General features: G+C 40.4%; 1 protein-coding gene across 1 annotated transcript in view; it reads left to right on the plus strand.

The window, feature by feature from the left end:
* The first annotated feature begins 899 nt into the window (after window positions 1-899).
* Window positions 900-14,012, plus strand: part of DOCK5 (dedicator of cytokinesis 5) — a 113,279-nt gene continuing 100,166 nt past the window's right edge. The window contains exon 1 of the mRNA XM_054180746.1: window positions 900-978. The gene's annotated coding sequence lies outside the window, so the exon portion shown is untranslated. The remainder of the gene's footprint in view (window positions 979-14,012) is intronic.

Below are 14,012 nucleotides of genomic sequence, written 5' to 3' on the forward strand. Positions count from 1 at the left end.
TGCAACCCACACACCAGAGATCCACTCTCTAGGAACTGTATTTAAAAATGATTCACCACATGTGTTTGGGTCTGACAGGTTTAATTACAATGCTCCATCTGTATGAGATAATACAGAAGAGCAATTGAGAAGAGTCAGAGACGTGCTAGGATTCACACTGGATCCCAGATGTTTTGTGTGTGAAAGCACGATACAGGTTATCAATCGTGGAGTTAATAAATGGGCATCAGGAGGCACATGGTGATTGAATGTAATTACTTCATTAGAAAAGAAGGAAACATGAATTAACAGTACAAAATTAGGGGGGTCTGTATATCAGCATGTTAAAGAACATTCATTTATTAACACCTAAGGGTGTCTATCTGTTATGAATATGACATTGTCTGTTATTACCTGCTGCCTTGCTCGGGGCTAATATTTGAATCTGTGAGCTTGAGAGCCAAAGGTGTCAATATAAGTAGTTCAAGGTAATGAACTTGGTCCCAAGGTGGGTGTTACCGAAGATTTCTTTCTGTTGATCAGGCACTCACTGAACAACAGTTTTACAAGTTTGAGTAGTGAGATCAAATCTTCACCCGTCCTCCTCAGAAAATCCAATCACGAATAGTTATTTAGGAATAGCAGTAGTATTATATAGGGAAGCTTTCTAGACAGTAGCACCCCCCTACAGGGACATAAGAATTTCTTCTCAACCTCATGACCCAGACATGAGGGGAGTCTGGCAGACACTTGTAAATTAGTTCTCACAAAGGCTGGGCATTCGTTTGGGACCCTGGCTAAATCTTTCCATTTATTATTGTCATAGCAATAAATAAATACAAAGGCAGAGACTCAGCATGATTGTTTTTTTTACAGACAGGTTGTCTTCCAGTTCTTCAAATGTTGCCTTCCATGATGAGATCATTCCAACCTCAGTGTTTTCAGGATGTGGCACTTAGAAGTCACGTCGCTGGACTAATCCTGCATCTAAGAAGATAGGTAAGTGCTGCAGCTTTGCTGCTTTTCTTGGTAACATACTGTGAATTACTTATGCCAATTCTTCCTTGTCCTGGAGGCTTTGATGAAGGGAAGAAAATGCATGAGTATGCAGCTTCACTTATAGACTACAGTAAAATGGTTTATGAAACAGACGCGTCAGCACGTAGTAGAGTTGGTTACAAGTTGTAAGGATAGGCTGACCACCTACATGGATGCCATGTATTAGTTGAAATTGTAGCAAGAGGAAATTTGCTGGATCCTGTCATAGAGAATCTGTTATTACCTGGGTATAACCAGTATATTTTTCTCTCCCCTATATCTCTGTGAATCTGGTGTTACATTAGCAGTATAGCTTGGAAAAGCTGTCATGCACGTCCTGGTTTAGAGAGATATGTAAGCATGCGCCTGACTTGAGAAAATAATGTAAAACTGTTAATGAATACTTTCCATCAGAGCCTGAACCAGCTGGCTCCCAGCTGGTATTCTGTAGTGTCTGAACTTCACAAATAGCGCACGTATCCTCTGTCCACATGTGTCTGTAATGGCACATCATCCTGTTTAGGAGTTGGGAATGGCACACATATTTACGGACTTTCAAAGAGAGCTAGTCACATAACACACTTTTATGCATTCCTGTGAGTCCCACAATGCACCTTCTAGCAATTTTGTACTCCCAAAGGTCTTCGTAGTAATGGCTGTAAGTGATTTTCTGAGATGTCCATGGGAAAGCAGGAACCTGACTTTGGTTACTTTGTTACCCCAGAAATACCCTGTTCTTATGATATATAACTAATGGTTCTAATAAAAAATGAGAGAAGACGAATGAGTGCGTAGCTGCATTTGTCACAGAGAGAAGGTAAGTGCATTTAACTGTTTTCATATATGGTATTATAGCGAAAGGCAGCTGTCATCTCGGCCATCACCCCAAATTCTGCATGTCTTTGCTTGTGCACCTTCTATTACTGCCTAAAACAATAGCCCATAATAAAGTAGGTTGCTGAAGAGCATGTAGATTCTATTACATGTGCAGCTGCTGCAACATTTTTAATTCAATTTGTTAAGGGATATAGACATCAGCTCTATTAAATTATCTGCCTATGAGAAATGTGGGATGGGAGGGACCATTAGCAAATGCCATATGCTAACCTCAGCCTTGTCTGCACCATAATATAAGTTATGAACAAAGGCATATTCCCATTTGTAGTTACCTCATATGAAAGAGACTTATAGGATCATCACATCCCATTGTTCACGCAGACCAAAGGATGAGGTTTGGGTGTGGGAAAGAGGACACAGGCAGATGCAAAGCTGTGTGATGGATATGCCTGATTACGGCATGAACAATAGCTGAGGAGAGAGGATCACGCTGAGCTTGCTGCTGTGAATTTACTCAAAATTTAATGAGGCCAATCTGCCACCTTTGCATCCAGCAGGAATTTTGCCATTGATTGGAAAGACAGCGGAGTAAGCTCAAAATCAGACATCAGGTAATGTCATTAGTGCACAGTTTTGTTGCCATTCTTTTTAGGAGATACAAAGCCGCCAGTAACAACACTTGCACATGCTCTTGTCAGTACTTCACAGAAAGGTAAGCTAGGGTTACAGCATTCTGTCCTCTGCTCGAAAATGACTGCTGTACAATTACACCTTGAGAAATACCCATCAGATGTCATGACTTCCAGTTTGCTTCTCCCACGTAGTGGCCTAATTACTAGTCTACCATCCTGCCCAGAGTGTAAAACATAATCAGAGGGTTCAGAGGCTGCTCTAATTAGTCCTTACCTTCTAAAAGCTGGGAATAAAATCCAAATTTTTTTTACTAGCAGACCCCTGTTCTATCTGTTTGATTATACCATTTCCTTCAAAATCTTTTTATTGGGGTGTCCAGTTTAGACTACTTCTTTTCAGATCACCTTACCTTGCTTTTATTTTAAGAGGTATTCAGTGTCTCACGTTACGGTTTCCCAGTTTAGGACTAGACTTCAATGTACCTCCATAGTATAAATAATATATAATGTCAAGAAGGAAGCTGTCTAGAACATAATTACTTGCAGTCTTTCTAATAACTTGGAGTAATATTTAAGGTTAAATTTCATTGTAGGTAGTCATGAAGACCAATCTGATTAGTAGTGTTAGTAGCACAGAAGTCATCTTTGATATTAGATTATTGCTGCTTTTCCCCTATCAAATTTTTTTGCCAGTGTTCATTGATTAAGCGTGCTGCTCCAGGCACAAATAAATAAATAAATAAAATCACATCCTGCAGCTAATCAATGAGCTGGTTTTTAGAAGTCTGCAGATCATATTACAAGGGCAACTGCTATTGCAGGTTCAGCAGATGTGACTGCAAGCTGTGATTTTGCATGCAAATGTGATTTAAAAATAAAACAGTGTCTGTCTCCCTTTCAGCCCTCTGGTTTCAAAAATGGCCTGTTCGCTCAAATGCTAGAATGCATTTCTTTAAACACCATGTTATGTGATGAGGTTGGCACAACCAAAAACTTGTTTCAGCTTTTCTTACTATTTGGTCCTTTGCACAAGGCAAAAAGAATTTCATATCACAAAACCCTACTTTAGCCCATCGCCATTGATCAATATCATTGGACGCAGTGCCCTAATATATACTGGCAAAGCAATTAACTCTCATTATTTTGCCTGATTCCCATCCTGAAGGGACTAGGTGGAAGCAGTGTTGACTCAGTGCAGTTGTAATGGAGATGAGCATTTCAGTGGATCTTTTAACATGCCACAATCGTAATTTCTTTCCTTTAATTTGATGTGCAAAAGCGTACGTTTTATTTTTGTCAATATGGCTCTCTCTTGTCACTTATTGACATTTTTATATGTGGCACTTTGACATTCTAATAATATTCTTAAGGGTCCTTCCAATGTTAAGATGATACTAAAAAGCTGAGAATGAAATAAACAGATTTGTGAAAGTTTTGTAGTAGGAATTGTACAAGCACAGATTCCCACAGAGATAATGTTTTAAATTGATAAGGTGGGTAAATAATGGAAGAAGGTTTGTCCAAAATGGCACAGTGCAGTAAGGAAGACCAATCTGAACCTTGCTGTTATTTTCAGTTATCCATTAGCTGATGCTACTCTTCCTCCTTACAATCCCACATAATAGTCCGTGTAAGAAAGCAGACTCCAGCGCTTGCTGTGATCTCACCCGTAAGTGTTTAACTCCATCTTTATGGGCAGTGTGTGCTATTACTATATCCTAAAGTGGCTAAAGAAAGTGGGACTCCTTTTTATTGATTTCTGTGGACTTTTAATTAAGTCCTCATGCAAACCTGCCTGAATCTCTTAAGAGTTACTGGGAGCTTTATCAACAATTCTGCTCAGTTCAGAAGAATATTTATGCCCCTAACTTAGTAAGTCAGCAGGAGTCCTGCTGTGGAATGGGGGACATCTCCGTGTACCTCCATCCTCCTATGGAAGGGTTATAAATGCTTAGAAAATTTTGAGCTGTCATGTGAGTGCTTTTAAGTCAGTAACAGCACTGGCTGAGGTCCACAGACATTAAACTAACCTTATGTTCTAAATATCTACTTATTAAATACTGTGTTTCAGTACTCAGTGATGCTTATTTCCACACGCCTAGATGTCTGTCCTTTCTTTCTTTTCCACAGCTAACGCTTCCTAGATTTTACTCTTTCACATTTATAACAAATGTGTTCTTTTGAAATGCAAAACAGTGGCAGAAACCGTTGTGTGGAGAGAACTCTTGAGTAGATTCTGTAGCTGTGATGAATCTTTATTTTAATAACGGGTGGGTTAACAAACATGAAAGGAAAAGCTTTTGAGGAAGTGAGGCTTGTCTCTTTCCTACCAGGCTGCTGATAGACTCCTCAACCACAGCTGCTTTGAGGCATTGTGTTCCTGTATACATTACATTTCAGCCTGCGCTTTTTATAGATCCCGTGATTTTTAAAGGAAGGGGATATCTGACCACAGGATCACTGTAAGGTTATAAAATGTTACATGGAAAAACAAGAATCATCCTATAGGATTTAAATTTTTAGTACCAAGTCACCATGGGCAACATCCTGCTTACTTTACTTCTATTTTAGCCAAAGGGTGTTTTGTAAGGATAGGTTCAAGAGGGATTTGGCCTTGTGTCTTTCACAAGGTCATTTTTGTCCAGCCTAGCTGTGGCATGTCTACAGAAGTGCCAGTGTCTGTGACTTGTCTAGCGATCAACAGTGACAGCAGAACATGACACTATCGTGCGTTGGCAGATAACAGCAAACAAATTGATCTTATGTATCGTGCATGTCAATAAACCAAACAACTCTATTCTTTTGAAAATAACTGCCCTTACTTTCTCTATTTCCTGCTTTCTCTCTTCCCCCTGCCCTCCCCCCCTCTTTTTTTTTCCCAGTAGGTAGAACCAGTGGTGTGTAATGTAGACATTTCAGTTTTGGTTTAGATAGTCTTCGTGTACCAAGCTACAAATCCTGTTTTGAGTGCTTATTCTGAAGATGAGAAGCCAAGGGCTGCTGCATGTTATTCCAGGTTCTGAGACCAATAGTTAAGTATATCAGCTGCCCTTTGGCTATCTTGGAGCAGAATCCTTTGCCTTTAGATGTCCTTTATTCCTCTATGGAAGACTTACAGAAAAGAGGATGATCTATCTTGTGCAGTGCAGATTTACTCTTTCATTACCACGTTCTCTGTTTCACGATATACTCCTTTCTGTACCAGTCACCTCAGTATACTACCTGACTTCTTCCTGAATAGTTCCTATTTTAAATTGAATTGCACAATGTCATGCAGTTTCTTTGGGATTTTTTTGTTTTCTTTCTAGAACAAGGATAAGTAAGGAAAAGGCTAAAATGCCTGAGAGCCTGCATATCCGAGACTTCAGGCGTTGAGCACTGAAAGGCATCTACAACACATTATTCAGAAAATACTAGGCAGACAACATACCCAGTGAGTAGGATCAGGGTATCTGAACTCCATCTTTAATGCCAGTACCTTTGTGCTTCTTGCTAGCATGATTTACAGCGCCTTAAATGAATTAGTACCTGAGCTTCACTGGTCTTGAAAGAACACCTATGCATCATCTTACTTTGACAGAGCAGCTAATCACATCCAGGAGAATTAGCAGACACGTAACCATAAATTCTGGCATTTAAACTTCAGATAAGGATTGGAGGTGAAAAACTGGGTTGGGAGCCAAGTAGATGCTGTAGTTTACAAAACACATCCTAGGCATTTGGGCAGAAATCTGGAAATCACAAGGTCAAAGTGTGCAGAAGTTGGTTTTAACTCAGATGCCCTAATCACTTGTTTGCACTCCCAAAGCTTACTAAAGTAACCAGAAGTATTGATCTCTAAGTTTCTTTCCTCCAAACATTAGATGTGTGTTCAGATAGACCGCTTTCCCATTCATCTTGCTAGTGAAGTGACCAGAACTTCCAGTGGTCAACCCCACAACGTTCTCATGCTGGCTGCCCAGAGGTGAATTATCTAGTAATGGAAGCCAGCTTTTCCAATATCCAGTCAACAACTGAAATGAAACAAAGTAAGGGTCTCAAGCAGAGTATCTTTAGCCAGCAGATGTTAAGGATGCTATTTTTATAGTGTCAACAGTAGGAAGAAACCACTTTCTAGTCCAGTTAGCTTTGTCTAGTCCCATCTAGAGGGGAAGCGCCAGTAATAGAGAGCCTTTGAGGAAGGAATAAAACAAGATGAAAGAAACGTAACCTTATCTTTGCTTTCTACTCATAAATCACTAAAGGTAATAATATGTGTCATCAGCTGCAGTGAATTAGGAAAGCTCTGCAGAAATCCTCTTTATACCAGCTTGAAGACGTGGGACAAAACACAGGTTCTGCGCAGTAAGTTTGTATTGCTCAGTACCAGATAACTCCCTGCAAACGTCCTTGAACTCTGAGTCAGTTTGGATCTCGATTTTTCTCTCTGTAAATGGTAAAGGATCTATACATGCAACAGTAAAGGTGTATGTGTAGCCTGGATTGCAAGTGCTCAAGGAACCTTCTGCTATTTTGTTTCCTACTATTCCACCGTACAACATCAAGTCCTATATCCAGTAGTTTCTATTACTAGACCAGGGATTTGCTTTCATTGGCACACTTACTGGGAAAGGTATCTCTAAATACAGGTATAAAAAAAAATGTACAGCAGTCTTATATGACATGGACTGCTTTGAATCTCTTTCTCATATAGATATATACACACATATATATGCACACACACACTGGTGTCTTTATACCCACCAGTGATTCCACTGGCTTGAATTGCTAAATTACCTGAGTGTAAAGGGAAAATCAGACCCACCTACTTAACAAAAACCATTGTACTTCATTTTTGTTCCGACTGACGTGAGAAGGATTCAGTGCTTCAGCTGTCAGCAGTGAGACAGTAGATATCACCCTTGGAGCTGCTACAAACAAGCAAGAGCACTGAAAAGCTACTGACAGATTTTTATTTCTGTTAATGGGAGGTTTAGGCATTGATGTGAATACAAAAGAGCATAAGTTTTCTCTGTTAGGTACGTTTGCCTGGCTTATGTGTAAGGGCTCAAAGTCACTCCTGTTTGCATTTTCACATGGCATTTTTTTTTTTCATCTTTCCTCTATAACCGGACACTCTCTGAAAGGGATGTGTCACTGATTTCCTCCACGCTGTACTACATATTGTCTTGATTTTTCTTTTCTTTCCTGCAGCCTCAGCCAATTAGACTGTTAACATAGTTATTTGTGATGAAGGATGGGAGGAAGGCAGGAATCTAGGCTCTGAAACAGAACAGCAAGCCGTATGATTCTGCAGTGCATCCCTCCTGTCCGTGCTGCATAGTCATTAATAAAGCCCCATAGGTTTCTCACTGCGTGCTCTCGGGCTCAGAATCTGGGCTGCCCTTCACAGGAGAGTCAGGATAATGCTGGTTTGGCTCTTCCCAAATTCAAATAGGTCTAACCTCTGGGACTGCTCTAATTTATTGTCTACAGCACCTCTCCTGCAAGCCAGTGACAGACAACCTAGAACAGGTGAACTACAAAATGTTTTGTCTGGGTTTCCTCAGACCCTTGCACAGAAGCTTTATTCAATGGCAAGGAGGAACAGCAATCAAAGATAAATATTTGTGTGTAACAGATTGATTTGTTTAGTAATCTAACGCAGACAAAATTTTGATCTTGGAAAGAAATTCAGGTCAATTGTGAAATTAAAAGTCAAGGGCATTCCTTTAGAAAATGTTTCTCTGCTTTAGCTTCAGCAAAGTTCCACTTTTCCTTTATTCTTCTGACTGAAACTGTTTACTGAAGTTGACCTGGATTTACAAATAGCCGGTTTTTCATCAAAAGTTTAATGAAAGCCTGTAAGAGAATTTGTGTGGAGCCTGTGCCTCGGTTTACCATATAACCCAGATGGGTTTGGGAAACTGCACTGTCATGCTTGCCTTGTGTCGGATCTTTGCAATGAGATGCAAGAATCAAGATTCTCAGGCAGGCATTTGCAAACCCTCTTCTCTGCGGCAAGCACTTCCTACGTGAAAAACAGCAAACCAAAATATTCTTTACACACATATATACTGAAACTTTGTTTTGAGGAAAGAGGGTATCTGTAGTGAATACGGATCGCTTATATCCTAAGTTTCTAGCTTAAATACTGCACAATGTGATGCCTGCTTTTTTGAGGCAGTTTGCTTTAAAAGGGTTAAGCTTTGTGTTTGTCGACAGCATTGCAGCAAAGGGGATGAAGTAAGCTTGAAGGGCAGAAACGATGTACTGCATCTTTAACAGGGTGTGTCCGATCCACTTGCTGCAGTCTCTGCTGCAGTGAGGTTTAAATTGGGCTCTGGCTGTCTGTCTTGTTAACCCTCCTTATTTAATGATAATTGGAGACAGTCATCATATTCAGACATCGTGCCAGAATGGCTGTTGATCTGAAACCGACAATTAGCCCGTGAAGGATGGGAAACTTTGTACAGCACATATCCCCAGCTTTGTCACCCATGACTTTGTCCAGAAAAACTTTTTCACTGATTCTGTGCTTTAGGGAGTTAAAAGGTTGTGCTGCCTATAAAAAGGAGCCAGGCAGAGATTTCAGCACGCTGTAGCGTGTTGCCCTGTTAGGAACTTCATATAGTCATCAAACGTTTTCTGCAGCAGTTGCTGAATGTTGCTGAATCAATTTGGCACTTACAAGAAGGAGATTATTAGGCTGTTGAGTATCCTTGAGATTTTTAACAATCCCTTAAACTTACTTTACATGTAGTCCTAAAAGATGCTGGCTTTTATAAGTACTGAGAAGCAGTTTTTAGAGGATTAAAAGACAGAAGTGATTTTGAAATTGGACACTCTGCCTTCATAACTGCAGTGCTGGCTCTGCTGTGCTGGGCAGTCATCGATGGCGTATTGGTTTAGTTATCCAGAGCTTCCCATGGTCTCCTGAGTGCGTGTGTTCTTTATATAAAAACATCCATCTGTAACAGAAATACCATATTCAAATCTTGTGAATTTGTGTATTACAAACTTGATAGTGTTTGCAGTTATTTTTATGTAAAAAGAAGACACTTTCTTAGCCTTCTTTGTAATTTATTACTACTCTGACACAAAGTGCTGCTATAAGAAGACTTCCAATGTCACCAAATGTACTTGCTGTTTCATGCTCAGATCTCATCCTTTTTTAATTGAGGTTTTGATCGTAATATGCGTCCAAGGCTTGATCTTTCTTCTAAGAAACTGAAGCAGTGGCAAGTATTTTGCTAACCTAAATCCAAAAGTAATATTTAACCAAAACAAAACTATAATTTAGGATATTGGTTTAATAGCAACTTGCACATTCTTACAGATTCATGCTGCTAGCTCATTTGTATGCATGGGCTCCTGCAGAATATGTGGAATCCAGATAAAACCGATCAGGCTTCCCGCTAATATTAAGGACTGATTGCAAGATCAGCCTCTGTAATTATAACATGGCAGACATAATTTCTGCTTGTCTGTGAAGTGTTCGCTGTACTCTTGGTACTGGAAATGAGATAAGTTGTTCAATTTCCTCTGATGTCGTGAGAATTCACAATTCTAAATCCTCTGGAGACTTCAGAGAAGATTGCAGAGAACTGTAAGTGGATAGCATTTCACTTAGAATTATATAGCACGTATATTTTCAAAGAAAGTGCAGAGCCAGGCTTCAAAGCTCATTGAGCGATGTTACAGAGCAAACCGTTTTATACGACACTGTGCATCAACTATATGAACAGTGAAATGCTGCTGATTCATCTGTATCTTTACTTTCACTTGGATGAACTCTGGTGCCACCAAGTGTCAGCCCACAGGAAGAAAGCAGCCCTGCCTGATTGACACAGCCAACTTAACTGATCTTTTTCAGGGAATGCAGTGATCTGCAGCAGGTGGGATCAGAGCTAAAATAATCTCTGAAATATAGAAATACAAAGGCTTGAAGTTGGGATTTACAGCATGGATTCTTCCAAAGCTTTAAAACTTATTGCAGCTTAGCTATTTATAACTGATTTAGCCACATTCTCAGCTTAAATTTGTTGACTGAAAGGACAGAAATCATGATTCAGTTATTAATATACCAAACATAGATCCTACGGCACAGTTTAGACCAAAAAAAGTACCAGATGCTTTGTTCGTGATTATGTCCTTTTCCTCCCGAGCCAGGGATTCAGCAGACGTCTGAAAAGAATTTTGAAGGGGTGGCCTGAAAGCCAGCGTGAGGTTGCTGGGCTGGATTTTGCTGGAAAGGACCTTATTCTGTTGGCCTCTGAAATGCTAGTTCTGCAGGTGACAGGAAAAGGAGACAGGATACTAGTACGAAACTGTGGCAGCCTTAAAGCAATGGTGGGTGAGACAATACCTCATATGAATACATTAATCTTATGTAATCTTAGAGAAGCAAGCTTGCCAGAACTGACGTAAATAGAGAACTGGAACATTTTTAGGTATATACTCTGCTTGATTCTCAAGTGGACTGTATCTGCCAGCACTCACTGTGCTGGTATTTTTATATGTTTTTTTCTATACTACTCAAGGTGATCCAGGTTTGTCCTGCCTTCCTTCTGCTGTGCTATGAGAAAGGAATAATGCCTAGGTTTTAGAGCTTGGGTGATAGAAACTCTTGCTGTCCTCATCCCATCGGTAAAGCTTTACTGAATTGCAGCATCTCTGGGAGTTGTATTATCAAGAGTTGAGTCTTTTTTAGTCCTTGTTTTCTTTTGAACAAAATTTGGAAGATTTTACACTGGCTAATTATACTGTACTATTACAGCAGTCCTGTTAAGACTGGAATGCTTGCATAAGAAATTAAACCTGTATGAGTAGATATCCTTGAGTCTTTTACAGGAGATCCCTCTTGGACTGGGGACTCTAGCCCAATGGAGAATTGTTCCCTACAGTGTATTTTCTAATTACTATTTGCATATGAATCTTAACTGACAATTCCTAAGTGGGTGAAAACTGGAAATAGCCAAGCGATAGATAAGGTTCTATACCTTTTCCTTTTCTATCCTAGAAGAAAGACTGCAGAGCCCCGTAGCCCAGGCAAGACAATCGTGCACCTCCCCAGGAGACGAGCCGGTTCCCTGCAGTGCTGAAACAAACGCTTCCATGTTCATAGGGCCGGGGATGGCTTCATCAAATTGCACATCAAATCTGCATCTGCCTTTCCTCCCATAAAACAATACATTGAACTGCTACCTATGAATCAGTCATCCCATCTGGTACTCACTGAAACCAGAGAGAGCTGAATCACCAAATTGAAAAGAGTCAGAGCTGGTTCCTTAGTTGATGGATTTATGTCGCAAGGTGTGAGAAACATTCAAAGGCCTGAGCGGTGTCAGCATGTCACTGAAGGCAGCAGAGTGGGGCTGATTTACAGCAGCTGAGATCCAGCGTTCTCATTTGCTTTCTAATGCAGACTTTGGACTAGTAATTACAGATTGAACAAGAGCACACATAAGAAATGCACATATTTTCTCTTAGGACAAAAGGCTCATCCTTTTTGTGCAGTTTTGTGGGGTTTTGTCTGTTTAAGTGGGGTGTGTCTCTAATTTATATTTCAAGACTGAAGTGATGTTCCAGGCTAAAGACTGTCATCTCTCTTATTTCTGTTACTGCATAGGCTTATAAAAGAATGCTCGCCTGATTCTGGAATCCCCCAGCGCTTAATCCTCCACCCTGAAAGCTAGTGTTGGATCAAGCACTTTGTCTTACTCTGATTAGTTTTTGATGTCAGTAGAGCAATAGTATAATCAAGTCTTCCTGCCTTTCTTGCCGTGCAGCTTTGATGAACAAATTAGTTAATGTTTTTAGACTGCTATCTTAGCAATAAGTATTATTTGGGCTGAATTACTTGGGCAGGGTGCTAACAATCTGTTCCTCTTCAATGTCTGTTCTAAACTCACTAATTAAAATCCAGACGAGTAGGAAGACAGAGGGAAACTTTTTCTTACCTATTACAGAATAACCAGTTACCAGCAAGTAATTTTTTTTTTCTTTTGCTTGGTTGGTTGATTCTGCTTTGCTACAGGCAGTGCATGTATTTCTAAATGCCTGGCAACAGTGATCTGACGTCAGTCCAGGCTCACTCCTGAGCTGCAGAAATAGAGTGCCTTGTCAACGTGTTCTCCTTGTGAGTGAGCTACATTATGCTATTGCAGGGATAGACTGTGTCTGAGATCCCCTGGCTGCGCAGAGAAGTGAAAACACGATGGCTAGAGAGGGGGGTTATAAACAGGCTGGTGATGGGTGCGTGGTGTGTGCTCCGTGTTTAGGGCATGGGTCCATGAGCACAGCAATAGCTGTTTCCCCACAGGAACAAGTGACAGCTTGTCACCTGATGACAACTTCTGTACAAGGCAGTGGCAGAGCCACTGTCTTCCATAGAGCGAAATATTATTCTGTGCAAGGCAGTGGTTCCCCATTCCTGTAGGACCTGTGGAGTGATCTACTGTAGGGAGTTACCGTTACCACTCAGCCAGTTGGCAGTATCCTTACTTGGTGACTTCAGGTTCTTTTGGGCTCCCACAGAATAGGAAGTTTTACTGGGAAAAAAAAAAATAAAAAAAATATGAGACATCTTCAAAATTAAGTGAGGTTGGCATAGTATACAGGGGGAAGCCTGCAGAGGGTATTTGTTACGTCACTATGAAGTTTATCTTTGGTGTGGATTTTAAAAACTCAGTGACCACTTAATCACTTTTAAAATTTTGGACTGCCACTTATGGCTTTAGAAAGTGAAGATGTTTTGAGTTGTAGTTCATGTGCACATCTATAGAAAATCCTTATAGAGCGTGACTCTGCAAATGCACTTTTTGTTCTCACACAGCAAACACTGAGAGCATAACTGAATGACAGTTTCATCTCATCTTATGGCTCTGTGCTGGAGGAGGTAGTTTTTCATGATAAGAAAATTAAGTCTCCTCTTGTTTGCCGTTGATGTTAGCTGCAGAAATATTTGAGGCAGGCAAGGACTTTTGTAGGAAATAACTTTACAGAAACTGAAATACCGTATGCTGACTCTTCAGCTGTGCAAATTGCGCCATCTTTATGGATTTATGTGGAGCTGTTTTCATTTGCTTTTCTTGTACTACTGCCAAGGAACCTGCCCATTGGTCCCAAATATCACAACTTGTGCTGTCACCTTGCCATGAAATGGGCCAGGGCTGTTTCCATGCTGCAGTGAAGAGCGTTCTCTCCTTCCAGAGGTTGGACTACTCCCTGCGAAGTCTGGGCTAGCACTGTTCTTTTCCATGCTGATCTCTTAGTGGCATCTAGTGTTTAACACGTGTCATAGCGTCTTCTCGCAAACGTTTGGGGCTTCAGTAACCTTGAGGACTTCCCCTGAGATAAAGCATTTGTAGATCTCTCTTTATGGAGAATATCCACTCTCACATGAGGGCTGTAGGCTTAGACCTTTTAAAAGAAACCATTTCTAATACCCTCCTTCTCCCTAGATCCCAGTGCTTGCCTTTGATTTTGGTATTTAGTGAGTCTTTTCTTAAACTTTGATATATTTGTCTTTAATTCTCACTCTTA

The sequence above is a fragment of the Rissa tridactyla genome, chromosome 20 (genome assembly GCF_028500815.1).
Source record: "Rissa tridactyla isolate bRisTri1 chromosome 20, bRisTri1.patW.cur.20221130, whole genome shotgun sequence".
Classification (NCBI taxonomy): domain Eukaryota; kingdom Metazoa; phylum Chordata; class Aves; order Charadriiformes; family Laridae; genus Rissa; species Rissa tridactyla.